Consider the following 18,656-nt stretch of genomic DNA (forward strand, 5'->3'; position numbering starts at 1 on the left):
CAAAAATAAACCACAATAAATTTTAAAATATTTATGTAAAGTATGTTCTTTTACCATACAGGATTGAAACCAGACATCAATAAGAAGGGCATTTGGAAAATTAACAAATATGAAGAAATTAAATAACACAAATCTAAATAACAAGTGGGTCAAAAAGGAATCACAAAGGCAATTAGAAAAATAATGAAGAACTTTGAGATGAATAAAAATTAAAGCACAACATATCAAAACTTGTTAGGACTCAGTTAAGACAGTGCTCAAAGGGAAATGTATAGCTGTAAGCACCGCTATTTAAAAATATAGCTCTCAAAACACTAACTTAATCTTCCACTATAAGAAATTAAAAAATAAAGAGCAAAGTATACTCAAGTAAAATAAATGAACAAAAATAGTAAACATCAAAGCAGAAATAATTAAAATATTAAAAAATCAGTGATCCAAACTTTCATTCCCAAAAGGTCTAGGCTGTTACTAATCCTGCCTGGATTGGACTGTTAATGGTTTTCCATTGACCTTAATCTCAGGGCATGGTAATACTAACAGACATGCTAAGTAATGTATATTCCAGACATGCTCTTCCTTAATTTTATTGTGGAGTAGTAGTTAAATTTCCCCTTCAGGGTCAATCACCTCAGCCAACACCCTAACTCCCTTATTTCCCTGCTAATGCAAAGGCATAAGGAGCTCAAAGTGGCTGAGTGAAAGTCTTAACTTCCAATGCAATGGAATCATTGTGTTTGCTATTGGAAGCATTCTTCCCTCTTCAATGTCATTACGGTTTGAAGGAACATGGGTAGACTACTGAATTCCATGAACACAGGCCCATTGCCACACTTTTTTCCCCCAAAAAAGTGAGTACCTCTATCAGAAATCAAGATGTATGGAAAACCATGAGAGTGGACTGATGGTAGTTTTGGAAGAAGCATTGCGTGCATGGAAGGCAAATCCATATCCAGAGCATGTGCCTATTCCAGTAAAGACAAAATGCTGCTCCTTCTGATGACGGAAGCAGTTCAGTGTAACTTACATAACACTAGAAATAGCTTATTACCCCATTTCTGGTACCTATTTCTGTCTTAGTCCACACAGGGTGCTAAAAAACAAAGAAAGAAACAAACAAACAACCACAAGGAAACATACCTTAGATAGTTCATAAACAACAGAAATTTATTTTTTATGGTGTGGGAAGGGGAAGTCCAAGAACAAGGGCTGACAGATTAGGTGTCTACGAGAGTTTTCATCCTAACTAGTAGTTGGCTGTCTTTTTATTCTGTCCTAATATGGCAGAAAGTACAAGGGAGATCTTTAGGGCCTCTTTCCTATGGGCATTTAATTCTATTCATTGGGGCTCCACTTACATGACCTTGCCACCTCCCAAAGGCCCCACATCTCAATACCATCACATCAATCTTAGAATTTAACATATGAACTGAGGGGATTATAAACATTCAGTCTATAGCAGCACATGTCCAAGAGAAGTGAAAACATACTTTCACACAAACATTTCTTTATGAATATTCATAGCAGAATTTCCTGACAATTATATCTACAAATGGAAACAACTCATATGTCCATCAACCAATATCTGGATAAACAAAATGTGGTTTATCCTTACAATGAAATGTTATTCAACTACAGAAAGGAAAGGATTACTAATACATGATACAATATGGGTATGTTTTGAAAACATTACAGTCAGTGAAATAAACTAATGATAAAAGATCACACACTGTATAGCTCCATTTTCAAGAAATATCTAAAATAGACAAATGTGTAGACAGAAAGATTAGCGGCTTCCTTGGGTCGTAGGAAGGTGGGAGTAGGGTGTGATTGATAAGATAGGAGTTTCTTTTTGAGGTAATTTAAGTGTTCTAAACTTAATTTTTAGCTATGGTTGCAAAACTCTGTGAATATACTAAAAAACATCAAATTGTACACTTTAAATGGGTGAATTTTATGGTTGTGAATTATAGACCAATAAAGATGTTAAAGCAAACAGAAAAACTAGAGTTTCTATTATTGCAGAAGAAAAGTAAAAATGATATTTAAGGGGCAATGAGTTTATTTGTTAAAAGCATATTGTTCTGAGAAAACGTTTTATAGAAAATATGGGTATAATTATGCTTTCCTCATTTTTGTCCTTCAGAGTCATTTGTATAATTCTGTATGACTCATTATGGAGCAGTTGGGGTTTTTTTCTTCAATCAGAAGCTAGTTAGTTTTGAGTACTTGTTTTTCTCAAGCATGTGCTACACTGTAGGGGTATAGAGGGGAAACAGGACATAGCTAACACACATGGTATAGAGGATCAAACTTCTTGAGCCATAGACACACTTCTAATTGTAAACCATTGACTTAATTGTAACAATTGGTATATTTTTTTAAATAAATGAAAGACTGAAATACTATGGTCTTCTTTAAAGCATCTGATAACATATTTTGTGATTATTTATGAATAATCAGGTTAAATATTTATGAATATTTGTATTTAAATATAATTTGTAAATATTAAAAATATTTATGAATAACCAAGATAAAAAACCAGGATAGATTATAGTATATAGAAGAAACCCAAGTAATATTTATTTATAGTATGCGCTCTTCAGAAATCCTAAGTGATTGCCACCAATGGAAACATACAGAGAGCATCTGCCAATGACCTGATCTTTGGGACCAGCTGTTCTGCTAGGTTGTATTAATCTTGAAAGAATTGTTTCTTGCTTGCTATTTCTGAATTTTGTTATTTTATCAATGAAATGCAGCTATTTGACATATTAAAGCAGTGGGAAGGCTTTGAGCATTGCATTCTTATTTTCAAGAGTTAATTCTTAACATAGTCCTAAGAATCAGAATGTATTGATGACTGTACATTCTCTTATCTGAGAAGATAAGTAGGTTATTTGTAAATTGCAAAGCCTGGACAGAAAGAAGTGATGGGAGGAAGTGATTCTTGCAAAAAATACTACTACATGCAAACTTAGATATGATCACTACTCCTTATGTTACCATTAGCAAATTAATCACCTCCATTTCTCACATGCGAAATCAGAATAACAATATTCATCTAATTAGACACTATTGCAAGAACTTAAGTAAATATTATATGTAGGATGTTCAACCCCTAGCAAATATCAAGATCAGGGTTCAAAATATATTTTGAAGATGGACCTTGGGGCAGATTACTGTTAGCTCCATGATCCCCACCTCTTGGTATCACATATGTACATGATCTCCTTTCCTTGAGTGTTTATTGGACCTATTATTTGCTTATAATCAGTAGAATATGTTAAAAGTGACAGGACATAAGTGATTATGTATGTTTGATTATGTAGTTAATTATATAAGTGTAGCATTCATTTTGATGAAATCTCCCATTTTCTTGCCGCCTTTCATGAAGAAAATAGGCATGTTACAAGCCCACATGACAAGAAACTGAAGGTGGCCTCTAGGAGCTAAGGGTGGCCCCCAGAAGACAACCAGCAAGTAATACTGGAAACAACAAAGCAGGTATAAGTAGATTCCTACTCATTTGAGCCTCCAAGTGAGAAACTATCATTAGGCAACATATTAATTGCAGCTTTGCATAGGAACCAGATATCTGAGTATTGGATACTGCCATCATAAATACCTCAAAATGTGGGAATTACTTTTAAAATTGGCAGTAGATGTAGGCTAGAAGAATTTTCAAGACTTTGATAGACAAAACTCACTCTGTAGAAATCTCAACTTGGAGCATGCTGCTGGTAAAAGCTAAGAAGGAAATAAAGAACACGCTCTTGGAACAAGAAGGAATGAGGATCCTTATTACATAGTTGTGAAACTTAGCAACTTTATTGCCTATAATAAAGCGGAAAGTAGAAAATGTGCTAATGAATTTGTTGACCTAGCTAAGGAGATGCCCAAGCAGAGTAGAGAAGATGTTGCCTGGTTTCTTTTTCCTACTTACAGCAAAATCCAAAAGAAGTGAGATAAATTGCAACAGGATGTGTTAAGCACAATAAGAACCAGGATGTAATGATTTGGGACATTCTCACTCTTCCAATGGGAAAAGATGCTAAAATTTAGAAATGGCTTCTCAGCACTGTCAAGAAAATGTATCTAGAGAAAAAGAGTGTGATGATGTAAACTTTCTCTAAATCACCGGAAAAGTTGAAACATGGGACTGCAAGTTTTCTTTTAAGAGATTAAGGGTGTGCCTTACAGAACCTCTCAATCAAACCGTGATATCTCTAGGAAACAAGAGTCATGTTCCTCGGCCAGCTCAGCCAGAGCTCAAATTAGGCTATTTCAAAATGATCTCTTAAAATGGATTTTGTGTAAAAAAAAAAAAAGAACCTGAGTTACTTCCATGGGAGACACACAAAGTTCTTGAGAAAATTATTTCAGCAAAAACATTGTCCATTGGGACTGGAAGGGACGAAGATAGTGCAAACTATCAGGAGATGGTCAAATACCCCAAATGCTATTAAAAAGAAGCTGATAACACTAATTACCTGTGATCTCAATGATGAGGTCTAGACTTTGAGTTGATGCCATATTAGACTAAAACTCTTGCTGGCATTTGGAAGAAAGATGGTTTAAAAGTGGTTAGTGGTTTATGTGTGCATTGAAGGCTAGAGGGTGGACTAGGATAGATAATCTCTTAGAGTGTTCCTCATAATCTAAGTTACCTTATATTCAAGACCTTGTGTGATCCCCTCTATTTGAGTATGGGCAAGATCTGTGACCCACTTTTAACCAACAGAATGCGTCAAAGGTGAAAGGATATCTCTGATGATAAAGTGATTAATTTACATAAGGTTATAGTACCTATTTTGCTGTAGTCTCTCATTTTCTTGCTTGCTTGATGAAACAAACAGCCTTATTGGAAGTTCCGACACGGCAAGGAAAGAAGACCAGCCTCTAGTTCATGGTCACAAAGAAACTAAAGCTTTTAATTCTAAAGCCTCAAGGAACGAAATGCTGCCAAAATCCGTGTGAGCCTCAAGCAGATTTCTCTCCAATAGAACCTCAAATGGTAGGCCAAAGGACCAGCTAAATCATACCCACAGAAACGTCAAGTTAACAGCTTTAGACATCTAGCCCTCAGAAACTGAGTTAATAAATTTGTGTTTTGAAGCCACTAAGTTTATGGTCATTTTTTATTGCAGCAATAGGAAACTAATACAGTCATACTAGAGGGTTACCTGCTTAGGGCCCCTGGTCACAAAGTAGAGGAAGGCAGAGAACAGAGTGAAGAGAAAGGAAAACTGCTGAGTTTCTCTTTGTTAATATTCTGTGACAATCTTTCAGGCATTTCTCCAACAAAGTGCTTCCAAGTGTTTTTGTAGTATAAATCTAACCACTAAATCATTACCTAAACTATTGTTCCTTTCTCCTTTGTTCCAAAAGTGGAAAACCTGGAGCTATATTAACTTGCCCTTTTTGGAGGACAATTCATAGAGGAGATGCTAAGAAAAGTTAAAATGTAACATTGAAGAGGGGAAAGAGAATTTAGAATTATTATATTAAAATATTTAAAATAGTTGTTATTAGGTAAATAAAACAATTCAGAAATTTTATGTACTAAGTTAGGAATTGTAGTGTTATTTTTTTCTGAAACCTTAAAAGTAAAAAAATACTTGAAATAAAATAATTGTAAGGATGGGAGAATATTTTCCTATGAAATTCAGATACGTTTTGTTTATTGAATAATAATTAAAATTTTCTTAACTTAAATTCCTAGCTATATGTTCTTTACTTTATTCTTGAGTCTTCTTTTGTACATATCTAGAAATAATAAATGAACTCAGCTCTAAAAAATCATTATATTTAGTCTAATATGTAATATAGCTCTTGCTTCCAAGATGTATGAATCCAGTTACCCTACTCCCCCCACCCCGTCTAGGGCAAGCCACTATCGTTATTCCAACAATTACAAAAATTTCTTCTTTCCATTCTCTGCACATATAGTCTTTCCCCACGTAGAATTTATATTGATCATACTGATATTTTTTCCCATCATTTTACTGAAGTAAAAAAATTATAAATTGTAGGTGTGGAAATTGGTAATTGTTTTGGAATGTCTATATCCATATAGCTACTTTCCATATCAAGATATAGAATATAGCAGAACCTCAGAAATAGTCAATATGTCACAACCAAAAGATCGCCTCATGTCTATCAGCATAAGTTAATTTTGCCTTTGTCTGAACTTTACATAAATGTAAGCAACAGTGTAATTTGGTTTCTGGCTTCTTTCCCTCAAATATATGTTTGGGAGCGTCATCCAAATGTGTCGAATACACTTCTAGTATACTTCATTTTCATTGTGTTAACTACAGCATAATCTAGGTATCTTACTTTCTGTTGATGGACATTGAAGTAGTTTCTTGGTAGAGGCTAATTATGGATGACGCTGTTTTGAGTATTGTTGAATATGTCCACTGGTGTATGTATGTGCTTGTTTCTGTTGATGGTAGCCTAGGAGTAGCATTTTACAAAGGTATTGAATATATAAATGTGCAGTTTTAATGGATGCTAGTAGTTTTGTGTACTGATTGTACCAATTTACAATCCCATATGCCATGTTTCTTAATACAGGTCATGGCACATTCACCAGAATTTTCATCTTCCTGATGACTAATTCAACTGTTTAGCTTTTCATAAGTTTCTCTACCATTTGGATACAACAGGATATTTAAATTGAGAATTGTTACCTCTTCTATTGTCTGAAAGAGTTTTTTAATTTTAAGATTAGAGAAAGAGAGCAATCTTCTTAGCTCCAATATCATGTATTCTTCAAACCTGATTTTAAAACAAATGATTAAACAAAAAACTACAACCATTTACCCTCTTTTCTTAGAATAACACCCATACGCCTTAACATGACCTGCATAAAATGATCTCTTTTCTTCAATTCTGCCTACCCACAGTGCTTTGACTGCAGTTTTCAGGCTACACCAAGTTTTTGTTCTTGCACCTGTTATTACTTTTCATTTCACTCACTATAGAGTCTTTGTTCTTGTTATTTTAATCTCCTGATTATCTCAGTAATTATGTCTCTGCTCAATTGTCATGTAACAAGAGATGCTTTACCTGATGAAGCTAGCATTCCTTGACTTTGGTTTTGCTGAGGCTCATTAACATTTTAATTTCTTCAATTCACTTTTCACTATCTGAAATTATCTTATTTTTAAATTTCCCTCTTCAGTGTCATGTCAACAGCATTTAAACCTGTATCAGGTGCATAATCACTATTTGTCATATTTTCAATAAGTAAATGAAAAATGAGCAAGTAAAAATTTTAATGAATTATTCTTCTCCTGACCCATATTTTAGTTGCCACTTTCTCAAGAAAGAAAAAAAATAGAAGAACTTGATTGGTTAAACTTCTGGTATATTTATTCCACTGATACTTTAATCTATCATTAATTTAGAGGATTTCGGCCTGGTAAATCTTCTGTCACAACTGAAGTAGTGACTAAAGAAAGTTGTGTTATGGAAGTAAGAAATGTCTCATGTAAACATCTATATTCACAAAATTATTTAAAGAATGCACAAAATGATCCATGCAAAAGGTGGAGAAGTGGTATCAAACTGCTACCAATTGTATCTTCTTCATTAATTATCTATGAGATCTTGGAAAACATATTTAATTTTTCTTTTTTTTTTTTAACTTTTTTTTTTTTAAGATTTTATTTATTTATTTATTTGACAGAGATAGAGACAGCCAGTGAGAGAGGGAACACAAGCAGGGGGAGTGGGAGAGGAAGAGCAGGCTCATAGCGGAAGAGCCTGATGTGGGGCTCGATCCCACAACGCCAGGATCACGCCCTGAGTCGAAGGCAGACGCTTAACCACTGTGCCACCCAGGCACCCCCATATTTAATTTTTCTTTATGTATCCGACAGAATAATTGTTCATGCCTCTTTAGTTCCGAAATTTCATAACTTTATGATCTAAATAGTCATGTCTGGAATTCATTATGCAAAGTGCTGGAAAATTAATGCAAAGGAGAATTTTGCATCAATTATTTAGATCTATTTATTGTGTTTCCTCACTATTTCATTTGGTACACATATATATATACTGAAATAATCAAGTCTTTGTCAGTTCTCGGTAGTATCTTTACTTCAGGTATCAAAATATGGTCATGTTAAGGAATGACAAATCACACAGCTTTGAAGTGATTCTTGTTCTAAAGAAGGAGAGAGTAAATATATGTGGATCTCATGGATGGGTCTAGAAATGCCTGTAGAATGAATAAAACAGTGGATGAAAAATGTAGATGGTAAGAAGAGAAAGGTGGGTTGGAAAGTAAAATAAATATTTCTAAATGGGCTTTCAGCTAACTAAACTAAGATCCTTGGAAACAAAAGATAATGTTCTCTTTCTAAACAAAATGTTCACTTAAGGGATATCTTTACATTTGAGATGGTACTAGAAAAAATTATAACAAAAATGTTTCATGAAAGTTTCATTTTCCTCGAGCCCAATCACCTAAACAGTTTTGCCCTTTGAATTTTTGTATTATCCCTTTACTTGAAAACTCCAAAGTTTTTGTGGAATTAAAACTAAGTACCTCCAGACCCGGTATTAGTCAGGGTCCAGCAAGAAGCAGATGGTTAAAAAGAGTAAGGTTAGAGGATCTAATGTACAGAATTGTGTTTATAGTTAATGATACAATATTGAATATTTGGAAGTTTCTGAGTAGATCTTGAGTGTTCTCACCGCCCCCTCCCAAAAGGATTAACTATGTGAGATGGTAGATGTGTTAATTATCTTGATATTGGTAATTATTCCACAATATATATGTATATCGTATCATCACATTGTACACTTTAAATTTTAATATCAGATTTGTCAATTATTCCTCAATAAATTTAGGATAAAAAGAAATTTGAGGAAAGAAATTAACAAAGGGACTGTTTACAGACATGTGGGTAAGATGTAGAAGAACTGAAACAGCCACAATGTTATAGGGCAAGTGAAAGCACAAATCTATTATCATCCTATTATCTTAGGTCTGGAGAATCAGATGGAGAGTAGTCAATGAATTTGAGAGGTGAGTGTGTGAGAAGATCTTCTCTGACAGTGATGTTGACATATTCAGCTCCAAGTGGTAACATAGGAAAGAAAATGAAGGAAAAATGGAACAAATTCACATTCTTCCCTTCTGATTTCTTGCTAGGGCTCCCCATTGGCTGAAACCAACATAAAGCCAGACGATAAAATATCCTGTTGATAAAGTCATGCGGGTCAGTTTTCAGGACACAGTGTACAGTGAAAAAGAAATAAGGAAAATGGATCAGGATGGGGAGGACAGAAAAGCCAGTACAGACACATGGGTCAATTAATGGGTCATTTGAAAACCTCCAGTGTATTGTGGTTTTATCTGAACCCTATTCCAGCCATGGCTACCACAACAAGCTTCATTTATTCTCAATCACCAAAATTAGTGAAATCAACACTATCACATCCTTATCACCATCTTTCCCTCCTATCTTTTCCCTTTCTCTCCACACCCATTACTTTTTCAAAGATGACGTGTAGGTGCCTGTGTGGTTTTGTTGTTCTTGCTGTTTTTGTTTGTTTGTTTTCTTTTCTTTTAGAAAATATGGATGTGAAGCATAAAATCCACAGTAATACCAGTATTTCTCTCATTTCCAACATATGACTATGTTTATCTTTTTTGGAATTGGTCTTTTTTTCCACTTTAATATTAGTTTTTTTTTTAGTATAGTTGACAGTGTTTTATTAGTTTCAGGTGTACACATTAGTGACTTGACAAGTTTATACATTACGTTATGTTCACCACAAGTATAGCTACCATCTGTCTCTTCACATCATAGAATTGGTCTTCAAATCTAATTAGCCAATCAAATCTTTGGAATTTTGGTAAAACATTATTTGGTCCACTAAAACTCACTACATGTTCATGGGTTTATATTTACTCTTCATACGATCTAAAATTTCCCCACTTGCAGCTCCTCCTTTTTCAAGCTTCAAAAACATGCTCACATTTACTTGGTAACTGAATCTTCATATAATGAGGAGAGAGAAAGAGAAAAAAAAACAATAAATCCTTGTGCCACAAAGACTGTCATTAATATAAAAACTAGAATAATATACTTCAAATCTAGAATGAGATCGCCCCTCCTAAGGACATGCACCAATTAATTTTCCCTGCTCCAGTGATCTTCCCTAAGAACAAATTAGTGATTTGTCACTTGTGCATTTCTTTCTTGGAACACTGGAGCCTAAATCCACTTTCCTTTCACCTATATCATAGCTTCTTTATTCTGTTTTTCCTGTGTGTTTCATTGGAATTTATACCATTTACTATTTGTGCTTGTTCTTTCCATGAGTCTACCTGAAAGAAGCCTTATTAGAGAGAATGTTGAAAGTCTACCTTATCTTTGGAGATTTCCAAGTTCTCATTGGCTGACATTTGGTGAAGTACCAATCCCTGGTCCAGGTTTATATCTAAGTAATTGGTTGTTATTATAACTGAATACCCAAGGTACAATATTTGTCAACTAGTGCATACCACTTTTGTCCAGTTGTTTCAGAAGATGGATGTACATTAAGGATTCTATTTCTTTCTAGTGCTAACATCAAAGATACGTGTTCATTTATTCTTTAAAGAAATAAAATAGATCTCTTTAGATAAATCAATCAAATATTATTTCCTTAATATTATGGATGTTTGAAGTAGAAATATTTTTTTTTATTTTTGAATGCTTAATGTAACTAAATAGATCTATCTAGTTAATATATACATTGTATGTAATATGTGTATATGTATATGTACACACACTTATATATTGTAAACATGCCCTTTTGTGTTTGATTTATAAACATAAGTCTATCAGTAAATTACATTTTGATGGGGATAAAAAAGTGGAATAACTAAGAATTAAAGCTAACATAATTAACTCTCTCCTGTGTGAATCGATACTGAGAGTTGACATATTTCCCCATCCCTATGTTAAACAGTTTGGAAACAAGAAAAATTAAATTAGCTGCTTGCTCTAAGACATGGCTTTTCCTAGAAAATAAGACCAAATTCATGTATTAGTATCCTAGGGCTGACATAATAAATTGCCACAAATTGTTTGACTTAAAGTAATAGAGATTTATTGTCTCAAAGTTCTGGAGATCAGAACTCCAAATCAAACAATGCCATGCTTCTTCTGAAGGAAGTAGAGGAAGTTCCGTTCTTGAATCTTACTCTCGCAGTGATTATTAGAAATTTATGGTATTCGCTGGTATGAAGATGCTAATTTTAAGAACTCCAATTTCTGTGTCCATTTGTTACATGATATTCTCCCTGTGTGTCTGTATCTCTATTCTCTTTTCACAGGGACACTGGATTAGGGTCATTGGTTTAGGGCCTATCTTTATCCAGTATGACCTCATCTTAACTACTTGTACATGTGGAGACCCTATTTCCTGATAAGATCACATTGACAGGTATTGGATTTTAGAACTTCAATATAACTTTTTAGGGGACACAAGGAACTTACATTAATCCACTAAACAGCTTACTGATCAGGAGTGACAGTTTGCTAGTCAAGGACTTGTTTCACAGCCCTCTCCATGCTGTGTGCAACAATCCAAAACTATGATGTTGCAAACTCTATCCAATTGTAATCATTTCTCAGCTTTTCAAGACCCATATCAAAATCACCTAGCCCAAGTTCTAAAGCTCAAAAAAACATGCTGCCCTAATTTTCCATTTTGATACCCTGTTAATAGAGTCAGTTTAATAAACCATCTTACTATTGTTAGTTTAACAAACTATATTTTGTTTGATCAACATACTCTGCTATTTTGTGGGGGGAGGGGATTACACAGTCAACATACCTAGATGTCTCTTGATGAGTTTTGCTCATCAAGACTGTTTTCTAGGTTCTTACTTCACTCTGTCACCTAAACTATTATGACAAAAACTTTGCACAATCTCTTTCAGTTCCCCACCTTGCAAAACCTGATTTAAAATCAACCTGTCAAGGCCCTAAAACCTTATAAACACCCTTCCCTTATTTTCCATTTTGAGATAATACTATAACTCTGTTACAGTATGCAATAGTATATTATAGCATGCAATGCAGAATCAATCCTCCCTTACTGTAGTAAGTATAATAAAATGTTATATACATTTCATATTTTAAAATATATATAAAATGATAAAAATTTGGAAGTCATCCCAAAAAGTTCATGAACAGGAGATGGACAGGCAAATAATGATGTAATTGCACATGGAACACAAGACAGCAATAAAAATAAAAAAAAAAACCCCAACTATACATAAAACAGTAGCAAGAAAAATCAACAATTAATCTAATTTCCTACTTTTATAGATCTGTTATGTCAAACACATAAAGAGAAATTAAGTCTTTTTTCCAGGTCTCATAAATAATTTAATGAAGAAGACATGATTGCCAGCAATTTGATACAGCTTCCCCATCTTTTACATAGATCATCTCCTGCTTACTTGGGAATACTCATGCACTGTGTATTAATGCAGGACATGTCTTAAATTTGGGATCTTCAAAATTATTAATAGCATTACATCTGTATAAAGTAATGAAATAACAGACTTTCTGATTACCCAAATCATTATAAGGACTTAGAGCAAATATTTCCATCACAATTACCTTTCACTTTTCCTTCCCACTATCAGAATATCACCAGCTCCTGGAAGTGGATAGGATTATGTGACTAGGTGAAACAACAGACCAATTTCTAATTGAAATTTAGTCCTTTATCTCTTCCCATTGTGCCAGGTATAAGATCCCTTCATATAAGTTGCTCGCATCTTGAACATGTCAAGCATTAGAAGAAAAGCTTTAGTCTGTTTTCTTTGAGAATGTGTTCCTATGGAAATTATTGGGTGGTATATTAGTTAGGATTCTTTAGAAAATCACAATAGAATGATCTTCAGGGTTTATTGGTAGTGGGCAAGCTGGGGGACCAGCAGAGTGGATGCTTTAGTTTTAGTTCAAATCTGGAGGTCAGAACCAGGAAAGCCAATGGTATGATTCTCATGTGAAGACATGCAGACTCCAGACCCCCCCCCCCCCAAATGGGATGTTTCTGTTCAAGTCCTAAGGCAGGAAAAACACTGATGTCCTAGTTCAGAGGCAGTGAGATAGGAACAACTCTTAGTAAAGGCATGGTCAGACTTTTGTTCTATTCAGACCTTCAACTGATTGGGTAAGGACCATCTACATTGGGGAAGGTAATCTACTTTACTCAATCTATGATTTAAAATGTTAACCTTATTCAAAAACACCCTCTCACAACAACATCCAGGATAACATTTGACCAAATATCTGGGCACCCCATGGCCCAGTCAATTTGGCACATAAAATTATCTATCATAGGTGTCATATTCTCAGTTGGTTTTATTCTGAGATTTCCCAATGGCTTTGACAACCACATCTTGGCTTTGATTTATGCCTGAGGCAGAATTAGATTGCTGTTTTGTTAAAGATTTACTCAGTCCTACCATTTCCCTTTGGAGTTGGAAAGCAGTTGCCTTTTGCAAGGCTGCATTTTCTGAATTTATGTATCCTCTCTCTTCCATTTTATTCCTGTTTCCAGGATAACTAACAGCAAATGAAGCAACAGCAAGGAACACAGCCTGCAAACATTCTAACTTCCAACTCTCTCTGAGACCAAAGCTGACAGAGCTGTTATAGAGAACATGGAGACGTATCATGCAGTAAAGGACAAAGTGGCAATATTTTATAGTTTCTTAGTGCGTCGATCTGGAAGTGAAATGTGTCACTTCTCATATAATTTTTTCACTTCTCATATTTTTTAATCAAACTAAGACTCATGACCTTGCCTATCTACTAATATTGCTGGCAAGTTCAATTTTAATGACTAAAAGAGAAGAAAACAAGAATATTTGTCAATTTCCCTAATGACTACCAAAATAATTTTCATAATTTATTGAAATCTTTCTTCCCTGTAATAACACTAATTGTCTTCTACAAAGTAGTAAGCTGGGACTGTCACACAGTAGTTTTCAAACTCAAGCATTTGACTCATCTGTGAGTAGCAAAATCAATTATTTAATTGTGTTTCAAAGGGCAGTTTTTAGAGGGGGGAGGGACAGAGGGAGAGGGAGAGAGAAAATGTTAAATAGGCTCCATGCCCAGCATGGAGCAGGATGCAGGGCTTGATTTCACAACCCTGAGATCATGACCTGAGCTGAAATCAAGAGTCAGACCCTTAACCATCTGAGCCACCCTGGTGCCCCAGGAATCACATGTTTTTAACAATATATTGCTAACAAATAAGCGGGTATTCTTTGTCTTAAATATTTAATATTAGAACATTACCCTCATATAAAATATCATCTTGTTGACATTAAATTTTTCCTGAACTTCTCCAAATGATGCACAAATTACCAATTCCAGTTCTTTATTTAGTACATTTGATATTTTTCTACCCAACACTTATCAAGAAAGAGGCCATTTCTGTGGTAGGGTCAAAGCATATTTCATCTTTTAATAACTTGTCAAAAGTTTATTAACAGAATAGTTTAACTATTGCATATCTCACAACCCTGAGATCATGAACTGAGCTGAACTCAGGAGTCAGATGCTTAACCAATTGAGCCACCCAGGCACCCCTCAAAGACCATTTGTAGATGAAAAATGGATAGACTATTATAAACCAGAACAGAATAGATCACAGTTCATCCTAGTCAAACAAAACTATTCTTTTGTAAAATTATATATATATGTATATAAAATTATATACATGCACACATGTATCAGTCCAAAATATACCTTTATTATATTATTAAAATATAATACTATAATACACACACAAACTATGGTTCACAGTCAAAAATGTTTGAAATCACAACTTTAATGTATGCATTGAGATTGTGACCACTAAGGGTCTTATATTTCACATAGTTTTAGACAAACTTATATACTACACTGACATTTTACAAAGCTCTTTCACATATATTTCATTTCATCCTTAAAACAACCTTATAAATATGCATAGTTATCTACAAAATGTAAAACTAAATCTAAGCAATATGGTGACTTGACCAAGGGCCTAATTTGCAAATGGTAGGGTGAGGTCCTATCACAATTACGATTTTAAATGCTATTCTTTCTGCTACCCAATCCCACTGCCAAAATTGTTATGGCATATAGCTTATTTCAGAATTTACTCTCCTTTCTGGATTCTAAGATTATCCCTTTATATTATGTACATTTAGAAATAACTATGTACCTTAAAATGGATTTAATGTTTTAATATATAGAGTCCGAGGCAGGCTAGTACTAGATTATGTCTCTTAACATTGAAGACAAATAAAATAGAGAAATTATTGCCTTTTAAGCTGTAGAACTCCTTAGGTGATTACATCTATTCCAAATGAAGCACCTATTAGACACTTGGGTGTATAACAAAAAATGACATGCCTACTCTGAAGAGCTTGATGGGGATGAAGTGCAAAAATAAAAGACAATATAATGTAAAAGTACTATTGTACAGATATATACAGAATTCTGGAGAATACTGTGGACTTATCAATTCTATGTGGGACCTCATAAGATATTGAGTAATGATGGGTTTGGCAGGAGATTTGAATCAAAACTTTTTGATAACCAGCAAGACATGAGAAGTTTAGGAATGTAGTAAAGACATACTATTTGGTAGGAGAATTCATTCTTTTAGCAAGCATTTATTTAATAAACCAATTATGTGTCAGTAGGTAAAACATTAGGCACTTGGAATACAAAGATTAAAAATTAATGTCCTTATAGTTTTCAAAGAACTTATATTTAAATAACAAGAAAAGCCAATGCAGCTCAAACAGTTGTTATGATGGAGATTTCAAAGAAAGAAAGGTAGCTGGGTCTTGTTATGAATATTCTGAAAACCACTATAATCTGGTATTTAAAATTATGAACCCATGCAGCAAATTCCCTAGATTCAAATTTTGGTTTCATTCAAGAACAAGTTCCTTTACCTTTCTGTACTTTAGTTTTCCTGTATGTAAACTAAGTATAATAGTAGAATTTACCTCAAGTTTCTATCAAGATTAAAAAGTGTGTGTGTGTGTGTGTGTGTGTGTGTTCTTTGTTTACCAATTTATAAACAACTCTATATAAGTAATTTCTATAATCATTATATGTCAAAGAATAATATTCTGGTTTTGTTTTTACATTTCTATTCTCCTTCTTCTTCTTCTTCTTCTTCTTCTTCTTCTTCTTCTTCTTCTTCTTCTTCAACTTTTCTTAGGGCAATGGCTGTATCTTCTTACTGAAGGGCTATTAGGAAGGGGATGACTTGATTCATCCAAACTAATTTCTCTAACCATTCATTCCTTCTTAATTTCCTTAACTCCTATTTTTTTTTAATTTTCTGAATACATAGTTGATTGGATATTGTTTTTTAATCAAAAGGAACAAGGTGAAAATATTTAATTGGTCTAATTGTGTGGATGTGAGGCTAACATACAAAAGTTCCACTACATTATACCAAATAGTACCTTTGGAAGGCAAACATTGCTAATTGATATTTTAAAGTTTAACTTTCAGAAAGTTTTGGTTTTGTTGTGTCAGATAATATGTATTTTTATTACATATAGTTTATATCCACTTCATTCAAATAATAAGGAGCTGTATATTCTGAATTAGGATGCCATGATTTTCATTACCATTTTGCAATAGCAATCACACTAACCCAACAGTGAGTATAGTAATTGGTTCCAACTTGCTTGACAGACATTATGCAAACTCAGAACTTTCCTTTGTTATGGCATATAGTTATGGTAAAGACCTTATTTTCAATGCACTTTGTAGTCTATAAAACAATCTCATTTGCATTATCTCATTTTATTTGTCTCATAACAATTCTTTGTAGTGTTTCTTGTCCATTCAAAAGGACAATGAGCTTTTCTACCAAATATTTGAAAAAATTGCCATCAGCTCATGGTAGAAGAAAATGTTCAATCATAAATCTTCCAGTCTACACAATAAATGGCAAATGTGTGAATTTTTTCTTGCTACCCTTACCTTGTTGGTCCATGTTGGAATGAAGTGTTTTGATGAAAAAACATTTTTTTAAAGCACATAAAAAGGGGGAAGAAAAAAACATGTTAAGAGAAGATAAAATAATTACAGGAAAAAAAGTTGATGAAAGCCTTTGTCAACATCACAATATTATTATGAGGAACTAGAATCCCACCAAATGGATGATCCTATTTCAATTTTTTTTGCAAACATAATATAGTAGAGAAAAGTTCAACCAACTTTTGTGGCTGGAGAAATTCTTACTAAAGAAATGTGGAATAATAAAACATAAATAATCTGAAATCAACATATGAGATAATTCATAATCTTTTTAGTCTTAATCAAATATATCTATCAGTTGGGTTACCACATCACCAGATGATAGCAAAATGTTGAAATAATCATGTGAACTTCAGATATTCCAGTTTCTGATTATAATTTCTAATTACAAATTAATTAATATTTTTCTGTTCCCATTTTCCCCATATGAAATTTAGATATTGTGAGTCAAACTCTATATACTAAGAAGGATCTCTGGGTCATGCAAGTGGAGAGAAACATTATAGAAATAAAAAATATACAATACAATTTAGATACAATATAATCTAGATGAATCTATCTAGTAGCATAGCTACTGTCAGGCTTCATTAGGCTATTCGTTATATAACCCTACTACTATATTCATATCCAAAATAATAAATCATATTACTCCAGTTTTACAGATGTATGAGTCATTAATTATTTTTTATGTAAAATACCACAGTTAGTAAGTGTTGGAGATAAGATCTCAAATCATTCTTCACATTCAAAATATCTCTTACATGCAGTCATCTTAAGGCAGAAAGCTGATGGAGAATTACATAGGATTTGAGAGATAAAAAGTAGTCTGTAAATCAATGTCTGTAAATTTTAAGTCTCAGTCCTTAAAATTTAGAGATGAGGAAACTAAAGTTTATCAAGTTTGAGAGAGTTGTCTAATGATGGAACCAGGACAAAAACCTATGGTTTCTTTGTGTGTGTGTGAGTTCTTTTTTTTTTTTTTTATAATGATTTTTTATTATATTATGTTAGTCACCATACAGTACATCCCCAGTTTCCAATGTAAGGCTCGATGATTCATTAGTTGTGTATAACACCCAGGGCACCATGCAATACGTGCCCTCCTTACCACCCATCACCAGCCTATCCCATTCCCCCACCCCCCTCCCCTCTGAGGCCCTCAGTTTGTTTCTCATAGTCCATAGTCTCTCATGTTTCATTCCCCCTCTGATTACCCCCCTTTCTTTATCCCTTTCTTCCCCTATTGATCATCCTAGTTCTTATGTTCCATAGATGAGAGAAATCATATGATAGTTGTCTTTCTCTGCTTGACTTATTTCACTTAGCATTATCTCCTCCAGTGCCGTCCATCAAAAACCTATGTTTTTTAATACAATATTTACTAAATAAAAATTTATATTTCCAGATAGGTAGTATATAAAGATATCAATTAATAAAACCAAATTCATTAAAATTAAATTTAAATGGACGTGTAAATAATATGCATAAGCCACTGCATGTGGAGAAATTATTTTTGGGGCAGGAAGATGGGTGCTAAATAACTGAAAAACAAAAAGA

This window comes from Ursus maritimus, unplaced genomic scaffold (genome assembly GCF_017311325.1).
Source record: "Ursus maritimus isolate PB19 unplaced genomic scaffold, ASM1731132v1 scaffold_4, whole genome shotgun sequence".
Taxonomy (NCBI): domain Eukaryota; kingdom Metazoa; phylum Chordata; class Mammalia; order Carnivora; family Ursidae; genus Ursus; species Ursus maritimus.